The following is a 17,200-nucleotide window of genomic DNA, read 5'->3' on the forward strand; positions in this document are numbered from 1 at the left end:
TGTGCTGGGATTAAGGGCGTGTGCCACCACCACCCGGCCACAACTGGAATTTCTATAAACATAAAGGCTAGGGTACTCACGTCTCCTTATCAGCCCCAGGATCCCCACCCCCATGTCCAGCTCAGGAAAGCCGACCACCCAGGAAGTTACCAGCCTCCGTCATAGCACGGACAGGGAGCAGGGACAGCGAAAGCAAGGCCTGGTGAGACAGAAAGGGGGTCAGTCTCTCCTGTTGCCCTCCAGCTCCATCTTCCTCTATTTCCTTCCCCTGAACTTGGCCTTGCCCTCCAGCCTGGGGGGGGGGGGGGGGCGGGGAGCAAGTCCCCAAATCCAGATGAGTAGAGGTCAGTGTGTGTCCCCAGCTGACCAGGAAAGCAGGCCTCCCCGCACTGAACTTTGATCTTGCTTAGTAATTGGACAGCAGCCAAGACTCAGGCTTTTCCCTCTCCCAACTCAGACTTCCTGCTACAGCGGGCTGGGGAAATCCCAGAAGCTGAGCTGTCCCTCCCCACCCAGAGCCCAGGTCCTGAAAGCAGGGGTGGGGGTGAGGGGGGGGGGGGGAGTTTGGGGCAGAAGTGTTCCTGGGGAAGGGCACTGGGAGATAATGGTTCTGGGGATTGCAGGGACCAGAGGAAAGGAAGCCCAAGATGAAGAGACTTGACCCTCCCTCACGCCAGCCTCTTTTTTTTTTTTTTTTTTTTTTTTGGTTTTTTTTTCGAGACAGGGTTTCTCTGTGTAGCCTTGGCTGTCCTGGACTCGCTTTGTAGACCAGGCTGGCCTCGAACTCACAGCGATCCGCCTGCCTTGCCTCCCGATTGCTGGGATTAAAGGCGTGCGCCACCACGCCCGGCTCACTCCAGCCTCTTATCAGGGTTTTATCCCTGTCAGCCACTTCAAAGGAGACTGTGAGAGCTGCGCTGGGCCAGTGGAGGAGGCAGGTGTCTGGGAGACACATGGAGGCTGATGTGACTCTGAAGAGACAGTGATTGCTGTTGAGGAAAGAGGAAAAGTGCCCAGACTGGCTGAGATGAAGGAGCAGGCAGCTTCCTGTCTCGCTCCTCCTCCCGCTGGGACTCGGAAGGAAGAGGAGTGAATGTCATCCATGTAGCAGACACTGAAGCCCCCCAGCAGAGGAGCTGTGGACCGTCCCTGGGCATGTGAAGGGCTTTTCCCTCCCCCCACAGCCCTTCTCCCCCCAGCCGCCCTCCTCCCCTTTTCCTTACAGATCTTGGTCTGGGCCCTCAAGCAGCTGTGACACGCTTTCTTTCTCTTGTGGTCCAGAGATGGATTAGTGGATGAGAGCCCAACTAAGTGCAGCCCCCTCCTCCATCCCATCTCCCTCACTGCTTTGCAGTTCCCGCCTCTCCTGGCCAAAGCCAGGCTGCCAATTCTTCCGGGCATGGCCTGACCCCTCCCCGTCTCCTCACCCTCACCACCACAGCCAACCTTATCACTGCCTGGCATTCCCCAGGGATCTGTGTAAGTGTTCTCTGAACTGTGGCCTCCTGGACGTCTCAGGCCTCTCCCATTACAAGCAAGTCCAGCACAGGGACCTGGACCTTGGGTCATAAGCCAGTGTGTGAGTAAGGGACTAGGGAACAGCCTGTCGCAGTTTGAATCCTAGCTCCATCTCCCTCACTGAACGCAGCTGCAACCTACCTTCTCTTCCTCCCTTTCCCGCTTTTCCTGTCCAACCCAGGCTCTACCAACCTCCATCTCCCCGCCCCCCCCCACACACACCCACAGCTCTCCTGTTCTCCTGGTCATGCCCACTTAAAGCCTCAGTATCACCTGTGATACCCAGTGCAGCCTCACTGCAAGCCCCCTCTGGCCCTTATAGCCTGATTCCTAGTCACCCCTCTCCACACCTTCCCCGGGGTCAGCTGGTGTCAGATGCTGGTTCTGGAGAGACGAGTTTAAGACACTAGTCACACCAGTCTTAGCCAGGCATGGTGGCGCACGCCTTTAATCCCAGCACTCTGGAGGCAGAGGCAGGTGGATCTCTGTGAACTCAAAGCCAGCCCGGTCTATAAATCGAGTCTAGGACAGGCAGGTCTGTTACACAGAGAAACCCTGTCTTGGGAAGGAAGCGGGGTAGGGAGGATGCTTTGCCTTCGGAGGGAGTTACACAGCACAGCGGACAAGCTGGAGGCAGTGAGAGCAGCAGTTCCAACTTGGGGCTGAACAGTGCAGTCTGCTGTGCTTCTGTCTGTCCTTCCTGGAGAGAATGAAGAGCTAGCTCTCCAGCTACTGGCTGAGTGGCCTCGCACAAGTCCCATCATCCTGCAGGGTTAGGGAGGATTAGCCATCAGCGAGATCACTGTTAGTTCTCATTATGAATCAAGCCCTACCCTAAGTGCCTCATATGGACTGGGCCACTTAATCCTTGCAAAAACTGAGGCCTGGGAGGGTACATAAATTGTCCAGGTTGGCCCAGCTCTAAGGACTGGGAGACAGAGTTGATGCAAGACTCTCTATGCTGCATCGCCCATACAACGCCATCTTCAAAATCACCGCGACAGCAGCTGACTCTAACTCTTTGTTATTTCACGTGTATGGGTGTGTTGCCTGGACATACGTCTGTACACACACATGCTTGCTTGGTGCCCACAGAGGCTGGGAGAGGATATCGGATCCCCTGGGAGTGGAGTTACAGATGGTTGTAAGTGGGTCATGTGGTTGCTGGGAGTCAAACCTGGATCCTCTGAAAGGACAGACAATGCTTTTAACTGGTGGGTCATCTTTTTAGCCCCTGTTTTGTTTTTTGAGACAAGGTTTCAGGGTGTCATGTAGCCCAGAGTGGCCTATACCTGGCTTGTCAACACTATACCTGGCTCATCAACACCATGCCTGGTTCATCATCACTATACCTGGCTCATCATCACTATACCTGGCTCATCAACACTATACCTGGCTCATCATCACTATACCTGGCTCATCAACACTATACCTGGCTCATCAACACTGATTCTACTTCTCTTGTATCTAAGTCGTTAAACAGCCCTGACTTGCAGCTACAAATGCTATGAAGGAAAGTGATGTTCTGAAAGGCTACAGAGTGCCCAAAGTCCTGCAGACGCCCCCTGTGGAGGCAGACCCAAACTCGGCCAGTCAGGTCACCTCTCGGGCTCACAGTCATCCTTCATGAGTCCCTCTTGGCTTGTTGAGACTCCTACCCACTCTGCACACCTCCCCTTTCCAATTCCTAGCCTATATTCCATGCCCACCCCCCCACCCACACCCTCACCCCACCCCCCCACCCACACCCTCACCCCGCCCCCACCCCATCCCCGACTCAAAGTATGCCAAATCCACCACCTACCAAGCATGTGGTCCCAGTCAATTCATCTCTGGGTTCTCCTCCTGGAAATATACAGCCGAATAACACTGATCACATCTATTATGACACTCGATAATATTCGACAATATAATCATATATATTTTGCTTTCTCTTCCAATTATTTATTTGTCCCTCACCAGATTGCAAAATTCCTTAAGGGAAAAGAATCTTAAGGCTCCCTTTGCCTACTCTGTCCACTCCCCTAGTCAGATAGTGGAGTGCCAGCACACAATGAGTGCTCCATAGGGGGACAGAGAAGGAAACAGAACTTCTCTTGGAGAGCCAAGAAGCCCCCAGTCACTCCACCTGTCCACACCGCCTGTCTGTGCCTGTGCTGATTCCAACATAGCCCGGGCCCCATCTGGAGTCAGCCCGGGAGCTGATGCCGTCAGAGGAGACCAACCCAAGGACAGCTTTAGTCTCCCCTCCATGAAACTTTCCTTCTTCCCTAAGTGGCATGGCGGAGAGTGGGGGATGGGCAGGGGGGCGGGGGCGCAGGGCGTGATTGGCAGGAAGGAGAGGATAAAATGATGCCCAACAGGAAGAGCATTCATGTGGGGCAGCCAATAGCACTGTAGCCCTTGTATCCGACCCCTGCTCTTCCTGGAGTAGCCAAGTGTCAGACCTACCCTCCTAGGCTGGTAACCTACACGGGGATGTCTTGAAGGTCTTTGTGTTTGAACAAAGGGCTCACCGTTCCATGTTGTGTTTCCTCAGTATCTCCAGGCGTGCAAAAGGGGGAAATGCACGTGAAGAGTGCCTTGGTCGTGTGGTGCCTTGGTCAACTGCCTGTCAGGGGTGCCAGTATGATTAGCGCTGAGACCGCTTTGCAAAGGCAGATCGGCCTGGGGGATGCTGGGGACGCTGCCTTGTCACCAAAGGGTAACCCAGTGATGCAGAGGTGCAGGAAAGGAAAGAGTCCTGAGAACTGGCCCGTCTTTCCTACCTCTCCTGCTGCTCGGTAAGAGCCTGTGTTCTGTCTGAGGCAGCTCTCTTACCCTGTCTTTATCTTTTTCTTATCATCTCTCTACTTCTGAAACTTCAAATGTCTGTTCTCCCCACGCCTGGGGAGAACTCTCTCTGAGGCCTTCCTTGACCAGTGGCACCTTTTCCGCCTCTCCTTTTTTATGAAGCAGCATCACACTGCAATTGTTCAGGACCTTGCTTAGTCACGGCTTGCTGACTTTCCCCACCCACTTAGAGGAAGCAGCTGCCCTCCTCCTATCCTGAGTACAAGTGCTGAAGGCCAGACACCTGACCTATTTGGAAGTCTCCCCACCGCATCAGAAAACCTTCCGAGCTGTGAACTATGGGCCAGCCCCTTCGCTGTGCCCAGCATCCACCTTCGCCTCTCCTCTCCTCAGAGAATGTGACAGAAGGAGGTGATGAGTCAGATTCCAAGGATGAATTGCTGGAAACTCGCCTTCCAGAGAACTCTAGAATGATCTAACTTCCCGAGCTCTGTCCTCCAGAACGTCAGTAGAGGCGATCACACATTCAGAGCCAGTGTCTGAACGGCAAGCCCCACAGCTGGTGATCAAAGAAGCGCATCAAGGAACTGCTCTGTGATTCGGTTTCTCTGATTGTCCCTGGCCTCAGTGTTGGATATAATGCTGAAACATCTCAGGCCATTCCCACAGCAACCCCTCCAAATTATCTTTTGTTCTACAATTGTATATTTATATACAATATGGTTTTCCTTATAATTTTATTCATGTCCACATGGTTTTATATATATGTGTGTGTGTGTGTGTGTGTATGTGTGTGTGTGTGTGTGGGTGTGTGTGTATGTATGTGTGTGTATATAGGGACACCCGCCCCAAGATTTAGGGGACTAAGAAACAGAAACAGCTGGCTATAACTTATGAGTTTGCAAGCCTGGCGTTTGGGCTCTGCTGAGTGACTCTTGTGCCCCATACAGCACTGGTGACTTTCGCAGTGATGTCCAGCTTGGGATTCAAGTGGGACGGACAAGCCAAAATGACTTTAATATACCTACCTTTTGCCTGAGACGAAAGAAAGATTGGAATCAGCTGCGTAACTGTCCCTTCCCATGCAGCAGTCTTTTGGTTTTGGTTTTTGGTTTTTCTGTTTTTTTTGAGACAGGGTTTCTCTGTGTAGCCTTGGCTGTCCTGGACTCACTTTTTAGACCAGGCTGGCCTCGAACTCACAGAGATCTGCCTGCCTCTGCCTCCCAAGTGCTGGGATTAAAGGTGTGTGCCGCCACGCCCGGCCCCATGTAGTGGTCTTGATGTCTTAAGACGTGTTTTCTCTAATGAGGATTCTGGGCTTCTCAAATGTCAGCTCAGGGTGGAAGCTACAAGTCATCCCAAAGGCTAGATAGGCCCAGACCTGCACAATTGACTTCTGAAATGTTTTATTTGTCAGCTGAGTCATAGGCCAGCCAAACTTCAGAAAGAGAGTAGATCCCTCCTATCAAAGGAGAACTATCTTGAATGCCTCTGGCGTAGTAATCTTAGAAGAAAAGATATGGGAGAGAAAAAAGGAAGGTGCATCCCTGGCTAAAGAAAGCCAGGGAGCCAGGTGTGGCGGCGCACGCCTTTAATCCCAGCACTCGGGAGGCAGAGGCAGGTGGAGCACTATGAGTTTGAGGCCAGCCTGGTCTATAAAGCAAGTCCAGGATAGCCAAGGCTACACAGAGGGACCCTGTCTCGAAAAACCAATCAACCAAACAAACAAACAAACAAACAAGAAAGGGGACGTTTCAATACTGAAGTTTTGGACCTGTCTAAAGTTCCTCAAGAAGAAACTAAACATCTCACCCTCCACCCCACTCCTAGACACCTGTGTATATTTCAAACGTAGCTTGACCTGGCCAGAACTCAGGTAGTCTTCTCCCTGAATAATTCAAAAGCTAGCCCGTGCTCTAGGAAACACTCCACACAGCACCTGGCCCTCTTCTAGACCCTTCCACTACCCTTTATCCCTGAATCTTCCTAGCTGTCAGGACTGCCTCCTTGCACAGTTTGGTCACTGTCTCCATTCCCGGCACGTCCTTTACAACAGGGCCTATCCTGTTTTCTAGGTGAGGAAACTGAGACTTACAGAACTTGTGCATCACACCCCAGCTCCAGAGTCCTGCTCAAAGGCTTTAAGCCCTATGCTAGACATCTCATGTTTACAACCGTGTAATTAAGCTACCCAGACCTTACAGGCATCACCAAAAAGAGAGAAAGCTAGAAACCCTCAGAACGTTGTCAAACACTCCTTCAGAAAGCAGAAAAGGGGAGAAGGGAACCACTAACCTTAAATCCTTAAGGGAAAGAATGCCAGGCAGCTTTGTTAAAAAGTTACAGAGCCAGGCTATAACCCCAGCTACCTATAAGCCTAAGGCAGGAGGATCCCAATTTCAAGGCTAGCCTAGACAAGGCTAGTAAGACCTTTTCTACAATTTTTTTAAAAATATAAAAAGGCTGGCCAGGCCTGGTGGTGCACGCCTTTAATCCCAGCACTCGGGAGGCAGAGGCAGGCGGATCGCTGTGAGTTCGAGGCCAGCCTGGTCTACAAAGTGACTCCAGGATGGCCAAGGCTATACAGAGAAACCCTGTCTCGAAAAACCAAAAAATAAAAAAATAAAATAAAATAAAAAGACTGGACATATAGATCAGGCAAGGCACTTTTTTTTTAAATCCTATCACATAAAGTCCCAGAATCAGTCCCCAACATCACAAAAGAAAAGAGTTATAGTTAAGGTCTTCTTGTTCATCTGTGACTATGAATCACAGTGCGCAGGGTAGCTTAGTGGCAGGAATAAATCAGCATATGAAGACGACTGAGAGAGATAAGAGACCTGAGCAGGAGGAGTGAGAACTGCCCAGTTCTTCTGACAATGTGAAAGCACAGTCACCACGCCCCGCTTAACTGGAAGTTAGACTCTGACTATTTCAGTTCTGTGGAATGCGGCAGCAAATCCGGAAGTGAAAAGGGCCTTTGAAAACCAAAAATAGCTGACAAAGATTGAAGGAAAGCCATGTCCCCAGGGCTCTGCAAGGAGCCTGGCTGGACTGTACTAAATAGAATGCTTGAGAGGTTTGACCTGTGGTCTACTCTCAAGGGCCTCCAGAGCAAGGGGCGACAGGTGAAACTTTCCTGGAGAGAAAGGCAGGCAGCCTAGCAGTGAAAGACAGTGAGCTCAAATAGACAGTCTGTCACTCCACTACGGGAAAGTGTTAAAACACCTCACCCTACAGTGGCTGGTACTTTATCAAGCCCACGCACACATTACGTCATCATATCTCTACAGGAGGCTGGGAAGTAGGTACCCAAGCAGAAAACAAACACCCAGAAGCCTCATGGCTTTGCCATGACCACACAGATGAGTTAGTTTGGGGCTGGGAGTGACTCTGCTCTACTGATTCCCGCAGTTTCTCAGTGTTCCTTACACTATGCCTTGACCCATGCTATCTCCCCTTTTCATAACGGTGACCCTGAGTCATCAAGAAAAGACTGGTCTCTGTCTAGCAAACTTGAAAAAAAATAAGGAAGTAGTCCATGCTTTTTATATTAAAAATAGAAAACTGGCATTTGGGATAAAGTTCAGCTTTCTGGTATCAGGTATTTTATAAATTCCCACCATTTGCCTCTTACCCCCTAACTGCCACCGTACTGACGTGTGGAGGCAGCATGGGGCCTCCTGAGCTCTGCTAGCTTTTCTCTCTCCGTTTTACTGGCCTGGTTCTCTTCTCGGCTCTCCCCACTTTCATCACATTCTCAGTTGGGTCTCTGCGCCCAGTGTTGATCCCTTAAATGTATCTTCTGCTCACATCATTGTAACTAAGCCAGCAGGGGGAAAGGCCCAGGTCCTCCATAGCAACGGCAGCCTCACTCAACCCCTGCCGCCCTCCTTAGCCCTGTCCTGCCACTCCCTGCTCTATCCAGAGGATCCTGCAATGTCAATGCTTGTAAACTTCTCCCAGGAGTCTAGTGGCCTCTGGCTACAACACTCTTCACCTAGCCTTTGCTCTGAGGACATCTCACAAGAGACTCAAAGCATGCTTTTCACCTGGGCATGCCTTCTTGGTGTCCTCATAGTATTGCCATGCCTCTCTGCTTGCCTTCTCTCAAGCACGACATCCGTGTTGTCATTCCCAGAGCAGAGCAGCAGAGCACAGGGCGGTGGTTGTCTCCTCACAAAGAGTCCAGAGGCGGACGGATCCGGGGTGGTTCTAGGTTAACATCTCTAAAATCCTCTGTAGCACCTCCGAGCTCACATGGCAACACTTGAGATCAAGTAAGTATGTTAACTCGTAAGGAAGGCTGCCGTAACAAAGCACCACTGAGCAGACAGCCCAAACAATAAGGATTTATCTTACAGTTCTGAGGCTAGAACTCCACGATCAGGGTATTGACAGGGTCGGTTTCTTATGAGGCTTCCCTCCTTGCCTTCCAGTGCTTGGTTTCCTCCCCCCACCCCACCCCACCCCCCTGCCCTCCCATCTCTCCACCTTTTCCCCTCTCTCTAATGTCTAAATGCCTTCTTCTTGTAAGAATTCAGTTACATTGGATCAGGGCCTACCCTAATGGCCTCACTTTAACCTAATTACCTCCTTGAACATTCTACTAGTCACAATCTGAGGTGATGCAAGTTGAGATTCAAATATATGAACTTTGGGGGGGTGGGGAGCATGTGCACAACTCTGCCGTAGCAAACAAATCTATAATAGGAGCCTTTTCTGGGATGTCTTTTTGGGTAAAGGGTCTTTCCTAGAACCTTCCAGTAGGCTGGCAGAAGAGACTCTAATAGCTTGCTCTTTCCCATGAAAGTTTTTCCATCCTGGGGATTGGGGTGTGCTCTGGAGACCTGAAAGAATAGTGGGAAGGTTCACTGAGTGAGCTACCAATTGGCCTCGCCAGACTGCACTCCCACACTGGCGGAGGCGGCTGCTTAGCAGGACACATGCACCTCTCCTGCTAGCTCTCTGAAGCAGAGCTCGGTGTTTCAGCCGTACGGGTGCCCCTCACAGCCAGCACAGTGCCTGGCTCCAAGTGAGTGTTCAACCACTACCCACAGAAGGGATAAACAAATAGATTTTAATGAACTAGATAAACCTGTTTGCATTATATTTGATCGCAGCATTAAATCTTGTTCATGTGTTTGGCTTGCAGAGTTTGTGGATCATACCTTTAAGTAATTGTAGGGTGTATTGCTGATGAAACTGTTATTACAATCAAGTACTGTGAGCTCTGTCTCCCCCAAATCTGTGTCGCTGCATGAATTTTTGTTGAATGAGTAAGTTGATAGTGGACAGGCAAATTAAAATGTACAAGTATGTTGAGTGACATGGGCTAAGTGGTACGGTCTCTAGAAAAGACCGTCTACCGGAAGTGGCACCTCTCCTGCCAGTGCTCACGAAGGTGGGTGCCAGGTAGTATCTAATGACACTGTTTGTAATAAAGAATGACCCAGGCGGGTGTAGCCAACAGTCTTAAGGCTGTCGTGCTGAGAGTCATTCAACAAGAAGTACAGCGACTTGACATGGTGCTTGTGTTTGTCTCAATGGAGTGACAGGATATCATCACAGAGACTTCGAGAGCTGCTGGCTCCCAGCTAGTGTGCGTTGCTTTTGCTCCACAAAACCCCCACAGATTTAATCTTTGATATTCTATAAAACAGAGGACAATCAAAGCCACATAACTAATGGACAGCATTAGTTGTGGGGGGGGTTAAGTGACTGATTTGATGTCGGTTCCCTAAATTCTGACCACCTACCCAACCACCCCCACCCACCCACCCAACCCCCGGTTTTAGAGAGACTGGTGATTTCCAGAAAAGTCATGCTTCTTCCTTCACATCAAAATGACAGAACTCAAACAGCTGAGGTGCAAATCCTGCAGGCAAGATGAGGAGCCAAGAAGGCAGAAACTCAAAGTCACTGCAAGTACCCGGGTTCCCAGAGGCAGTGTATTTTGGCACCCTGAGACAAGCTTTGCAACTGAGACTTGAGTCTCCTCTCACCCTGTTTCAGACCCAAAGGACTCTTCCTCCCTCGCACAGTTCAAATAATGAGGTTCAATTAAAACATTCAGGTTCATTAGTGGGTTAGGGCCTCAGAGGCTGTCTCAGGACAAAACTCTCTCTGTGCGATACTTAAGAGAAACTAGTGCTGTTCTGGACCAGGACGGTAGCATGCAGGGGCAGGAGACAACTTGGTCTGTATCATGGAAGAGTTGGACAAGATGGCACTTGTGTGTATTTGCGCTCTGGCCCTGCCTGTTCCCCGGGCCCCGAGGGCTTTCCTAACAGCCAGGAGGAGGAATTGCATGTTAGGGTGTTTTCCTAACAAGTTGTGACTTTTTCTTCTTTCTTTAAAGCATTGGTAGCTGAGAATTTTGCTGGGGGAAAAAAAATACATATAGCCTGTTACTCTAATGATGGTGTTTTTTTGTTTTTGTTTTTAATTGTACCAATAAACTTGATCTAAGCACATTCGCCAAACCCATTATAATAAACTATTGTTGAGAGAAAAATATCCTGGCAATACATGCATCTAGAAATTCTGCCTTCGGGATTGTTGCCAAATCCTGATCGATTCCAAGCTCCTGATGATGCCCCACTGCTATGCATGGATGTGCTCCCCTCTGCCTCCTACCAACGTAATCACTAGTTATATTTTGATGTTCTCCCCCACTCTGCCTCCCCTTCCTCCTTCCCCTCCCCTCCCCTCTCCCTTTCTTTCCATCCCTCCAGGGTCTTAGGTAGCCCAGGCTGGATTCAAACTCTCTGTGCTGTCAAGAGTGACCTTGGACTCCTAATCCTTCTGCCTCCTCCCAAGCGCTGGGATTGCAGGTATGTGCTACCTCACTCCAGCTGTTCCCTGCTCTCCAGCACGCCTTGACTCTCACACACACTATGCACAGTGCTATCTGGAATCCTGCTAACCCAGCCATCCCACAGATCAAAGGCGCAGCGGTTTTTGAGTCATTTAGAAAACATTTGAACGCGCTCAGGAGAGTTTAACGTTAGTATCTGAATGGATTCTGTAGAAGTTGTTTTCATGTTACTCCAAGTATATTAATCACTTGCAAAACAATGCATTCTAATAATTATGTGGACAATCTGCAATGAGTAATAGAACAAAATCAACAAAATAACTGGGTGGGAATTCATGTAGTCAATACATAGCCTGTCATTTGGGGTTAAGGCTACCTGACAGGAAAGCCCTGAGTTAGCAGCTCTCTTAGAAAGCCAGGGGGCTACGGCTAGCAACGCCAGCATTGTTAGGTGACTCTGAAACAGTTGGTCTTATCCGAAGGCTTTGCTATTGTTTGTGTCCAAATCAAAAAGGGAAACGTTGTACTCTGTACCTAGCTGGTCAGTCCAGGTCTGCGGAGGACTATGTTTGGTTATGAAGGCCACATTTGAAAGGGAAGGGAACTACAGATGTTTCTTTCGGCAACTCCAATATAATAGCTGTCTTCAAATAGCTGAGGGGTATCAAATGAGAGAAACATTACATTTAGCCATGTAACACCAGAGCCCAGAACTAGACGCCATGACTAGAAATGTCCAAGGAACACGAGTCAGCTCCATATATGATAAGACTCTCTACGATGTTTATGGTGAGCAACACATTAGCCTTCTGTGAACTTGTGCAGAGGCCAAGACTCGGGCAGGAGACTTCTCAGGCACAGTAATTTCTGTTCTTTGCCCTGTGGTAGGAGCTTAAATCTTTTATTGGACTGTGGTTTTTCCATGGTCCACCACGCATTTTCTTGCTCCCTTCAGCAGGTATGATACACTTTACAGTGAAAAACCACTGACTGGGTCGTAAGTTAAGTGGTGAACTTCACACCATTATGAGGGTTCAAAAAGGAGCTGGTGACACGGGATGCCAGAGTAAAGAGTAGACCCTGATGATCACTCATCTTCAAGACCCTGGGACATACACAGCCAATTCTTTTTTTGGGAGGCGAGGGTTGAAACAGGATCTCTCTGTGTTAGCCTTGGCTATCCTGGACTCACTTTGTAGACCAGGCTGGCCTTGAACTCACAGCGATCCGCCTGCCTCTGCCTCCTGAGTGCTGGCATTAAAGGCATGCGCCACCACACCCGGCTACACAGGCAGTTCTTACAGCAAGCTCTTCTGAAGTATGAAGGCAGCAGCTCTAATTAATGTCACGGGAGGCATCACTGTAGAAGGCTCAAGAGCAGCATCGCCAGTGCTCACTAGACTATGGCCCTATGTCTCTATTGCCGTGACTATCATTTTATAGGCTGTAATACAAGAGAAAGAGATAAACACAGTTTCTGCCCTCTCCAGATGGCAAGTGACACTGAGAGTAATAAAAGAGAATGAGAGCCAGATATGAACAGTGAATAAATATTCAAATAAAGCTTAAAGCTTCATGTAGTGAGCAGGTCAAGGTTTAGGGTAGACAGTGGGAAACAAATGCCAGGTCTTGGAAAACACAATCTAGATGGGTTCCAACCACAAGCTAACTCTCTGCTCCCATTAACTTCCATGGGCTTCCTGGAAGAAGCTAGCCTTAGAAATATGTAGCCTGGCCGGGCGTAGTGGCACACGCCTTTAATCCCAGCACTTGGAAGGCAGAGGCAGGTGGATCGCTGTGAGTCCAAGGCCAGCCTGGTCTACAAAGTGAGTCCAGGACAGCCAAGGCAACACAGAGAAACCCTGTCTTGAAAAACCAAAAAAGAAGAAGAAGAAGAAGAAGAAGAAGAAGAAGAAGAAGAAGAAGAAGAAGAAGAAGAAGAAGAAGAAGAAATGTAGCCCGACAATCAGCCGTTTGGGCAGGGGAATCTTTCTCCTGAGCTGCCAGGAATAACACAAAGCCAAAATCGCCTGAGTGGCCATTTCCTCCTGTAGATCCTGTCCTCCCATTTGGTTCTTTGTGATCTCTCACTACCCTCTCTACTGTGCTGCTCTGAAAGGGAACTAAGACCTAAAAAGGGGAAATGAGAGCTAGGGGTATTTGTGGACGATGCTGGATGTAGAATCCGGGAGAGTCCTTGAGTCCCCAAGTCATCGCAAATAAATAGCCAAGCTCTCTGCTCCTTCTGGCTTGGCTGTAACTTGGAGCAAAGTTACTTCTGCTTTGGACCCACTTAACCTTTTAACTGGAGATCCCCAATCATGTTACCGACATTAAGTCCTCCATCCTTACAACGACCTTAGGTTGACGGGAAAACCACCCAAACGGAAGATCTCACAAGCTACTGTAGTCAAATGTGCTAAAACGCAAACAATAAATCTAGTCCAAGGTTATTTTATAATTGATCTACACTTTGCTGAGGAGTAAACCAAGGTATTACAGGTATAAATACACCCATTTCCTATTGGCCTTTCTGTCTTTGGTTTCATCAACGTCAATAGCATCTTAGTTTTTGCTTTGTTTTGTTTTGTTTTTCCTTCCTAGGATGTATTTATTTGCTCAAGGTCTCATCATACTCCAGGCTGGTTTCAAATTCAGTACATGCAGGAAGAAGATCTTAAACTCTTGATCTCTCATTGCTACTTCCCAACGCTGGGGTTAGTGTGAGCTGGCACACTGGTTTATGTGGTGCTGGGAATCTAACCTAGAGTGTTGTATGTAACTGACAAGCATTCTACCAACTGAGTGCACCCCAACACACCACCCACCCCAGCCCCAGCTTAGAAAATCTTAGCGTGATCACTTGCTGGAAAAAGTGAAACAGAGAGAGACTAACAGCTATCGCCTGAGGCTAAGCATCAGAAAATCATGCTTACATAACAGACCCAAAAAGCCTGAATTCTGGGGACAATTCTCTCTCTCTCTCTCTCTCTCTCTCTCTCTCTCTCTCTCTCTCTCTCTCTCTCTCATTAGACCATGAAGCACATTTAAAACACAGAATCCACTCAAATTTTGTAAAACTATGCAGTAACTGCTGTCAAGTTTGAGCTCTGGATACCAAGAATAGTGTGGTATCAGGGACAGCAGCAAAAGTAACCGCAATTCAGAGTGGCCGAGACTCTTGAGACTATCAAGAGTGTCCCAGCTAGGAGGAGGCAGAAACGCAGGGGAAACTCAGGATGTCTAGTCAGAGAGCAGTTGGCAAAGGCAGGCCGGGACTGAGACCTGGGTCTCTGAAATCCAAGGTCAGTGAGGATGCCCTTTGGGGGGGGAGGGGCTTCCTGCCTTCTAGAGGTGACCAAGAAGTGGTGAAGCCATGCCTGCCAGCACCTCCACCACACGGCAGGGAAGAAAGGGCACCGTAGTGTCTAGTGGAGGGACAGAGCCTATATAGTGGCCTGCCACCCGAGACAAACTCTCTAAGAAAAATAAGTATGTGCATCACACAAGTCGTCAGAGTCGAAACAGCCGCCTTCTGCAAGAGTAGACGGGAGAGAATTTTAGCTTACACCTGTCCAAGGTAGGCGCAGGGTGTGGAAACCTACAGGCACATAAACAACAGAGGAACAATTAAGTGCAGAAATGAAAACGGGAACAATCAGGTAATGCAAGCTGCAAGAAAGGAAAGGAGACCAATCCAGGAAGGGTTATTAGAAGAAAAGTATATTTAGGGAATTTCCTCTTTGTTTTGTCTCATTTCACCAGTCTCAAACTCCCTCTGTGGATGCTGGCCCTGAACTCCTGGTCCTGCACTACCTCCCAAGTACTGGCATTACAGTCATGCGCCACTATACCCCACTCTTCTTTTTTTTTTTTTTTTAATTTAGTAAGCAAAGAGTAGCAGTATTTTGGTAAGAATGAAAATTTGAGAGCATCTGGCTTAAAAACCAAACCTTATGCTAGATGTAGGACAATTACAAACATGGGTGGGGAGGGGGAGGAAGGCAGTGTCAAAAGTTGCTTTGAGCAACTGGAAATTCAAGAGTGATTACAAGACAGCTTGACTACTAGGCTCTATCTAAGCGTCTCCACGCCCATACCTGTAGAAGGCGCGTGCTTTCCCCATTTCAGGAGCACAAAGAATCTTCAACTTGTAAAAGCCTGTTTGCAACAGATGCTGAAAGCAGCCATGTCTCAGAGAATATGGTAGATAGCGACCCAGGTAAACAAGACAGGACATCCCTAGCAATCTCAATCTGCCCCAGAGTCTGCCACCACGGTTAAGGTTCGCAGTGAACAACTGGTCTACCCAGACCCTCACATTGTCCAGTTTGCTTTATCAGAGCTAAATTTGCCTGGTAAGTTTCAGAGGATTAACTAGAGCCTCAGAATAAGAACTCTGTTGAGATTTGCTAGGTATAAACATTCCTCAAGGTATCGTTTCAGATTCAAACCAAGCACTCAGACCACTTCATCCTCCGTGACCCATAAGACTTCTCTAATTAGGTAGAGAAGTAGCCATAGAAAACCCCTAGTCTAGGAGTGAGTACAAATCTCTACAGAAAGAGTCCCTGTGCTCTGGCTGCTGGCCCTTTATGAGCGCTGGCTCTAACCATGCCCCTCTAAACCAGGAGCTAAAAAGGCTGGCAACCTCAGAGTTTCTGAAGAAACCACTCAGTCTGATCACCCTGGTTTCAGAGTTGACAATGACTAAGATTTGCACAAATGGTGTGAGAATTTGAGGATTCTTATCAGTCTTGAGATCATCTTTTGTCACCATCTAACCATATGCTGTATTTACACTGTACCAATCTCAGTCCTAAGCCTTCGTTCTATATTGTGTTAACATGCCAAACGTAACAGTGAACTACCTATAGTATGCCCAACTCAGTAAGACACTGTCCACAAGAATAACCCACAAGTACTATATTCAAACAGATGCAGAACTAACAGTGGCTGCTTATCCAAGGTAACAAAGCCAACAGTTGAAGGCAAGAGGACTACAACATCATATTCATTTAGCTCTGTAGTTCTCAGCCTTCCTAATGCTGTGACCCCTTAATACACTTTCTTAATACCCCTTAATACACCCCCCCCACACACACACCATAATATTATTTCTGTTGCTTCTTCATAACTTCATAATTTTGCAGTGATGAATCATGATGTAAATATTTTTGGAGACAGTAGTTTATTGAAGGGATCGGGACCCACAGATTGAGAACCACTGATTTAGCTAAACTTTAGCATTTATTCTGTTGAACAAACATAGAAAATGCTGTACTAGACTGTACAGAAGATAGAGACCATTATAAGGAACTTCTTCACTCAAAGTGCCCAGATTGGTAATCCTCTCAATGGCATTTAAAATTTGTTCATTTTGTTTACTTTCATAGTAAGACTTTCTAACTAAGGGTCGGGGAAGCTTGGCCTCACCAACACTATTATACCTTCTTTTTTATTTTTATTTATTTATTTATTTATTTATTTATTGGTTATTTGAGACAAGGTTTCTCTGTGTAGCTTTGGCTGTCCTAGACTCCCTTTATAGACCAGGCTGGCCTCGAACTCACAGCGATCCACCTGCCTCTGCCTCCCAAGTGCTGGGATTCAAGGCAGGCGCCAACACCTTGCCTTCTTTTTTAAACAGGTAAGGCAACCTTAGACCATATTTAGTATTGAATTTATCAACGACTCAAGAACGCCAGTAGTTAGCTTCGAATACTAGCACACACTTTTAATCCCACAATTGAAAGGCAGAGGCAGGCAGATATCTGGGAGTTCAAGGCCAGCCTGGTCTACATAATGTGTTCCAGGACAGCCAGAGCTATGTAATAAGGCCCTGTCTCGAAACAAACAAAAATGGCTAGTAGAAGCCAGAAGCCAGGAGTGGTGGTACAGTCCTATAATCCCAGCCCAGCACAGGATAATTACAAATTCATCGGCAGGGCAGGGAATGCAGGTGCTCATGTCCAAAACGAGAAGCCAACCTTTGTAACAGCTAATAGTAATATTTCCATGTTCTGTGTCGCTCACGGGAGGGAAAGGTTATGATTGCACAAAGCAGTG

General features: G+C 48.2%; 2 long non-coding RNA genes across 2 annotated transcripts in view; both read right to left on the bottom strand.

Annotated features, from left to right (window-relative positions):
* The window catches only part of LOC311589771, a 265,612-nt gene that overhangs the window by 143,859 nt on the left and 104,553 nt on the right, over positions 1-17,200 (bottom strand). The gene's annotated exons all lie outside the window — the stretch shown is intronic.
* On the bottom strand, positions 1,944-6,642 carry LOC311590006. Its single transcript, XR_014776721.1, has 3 exons — positions 6,607-6,642; positions 3,323-3,363; positions 1,944-2,283 (listed from the first exon to the last, which is right to left on the bottom strand). It is a non-coding gene; the product is annotated as an uncharacterized lncRNA (long non-coding RNA).

This window comes from Acomys minous (assembly GCF_964271855.1).
Source record: "Acomys minous genome assembly, chromosome: 19".
Classification (NCBI taxonomy): Eukaryota; Metazoa; Chordata; class Mammalia; order Rodentia; family Muridae; genus Acomys; species Acomys minous.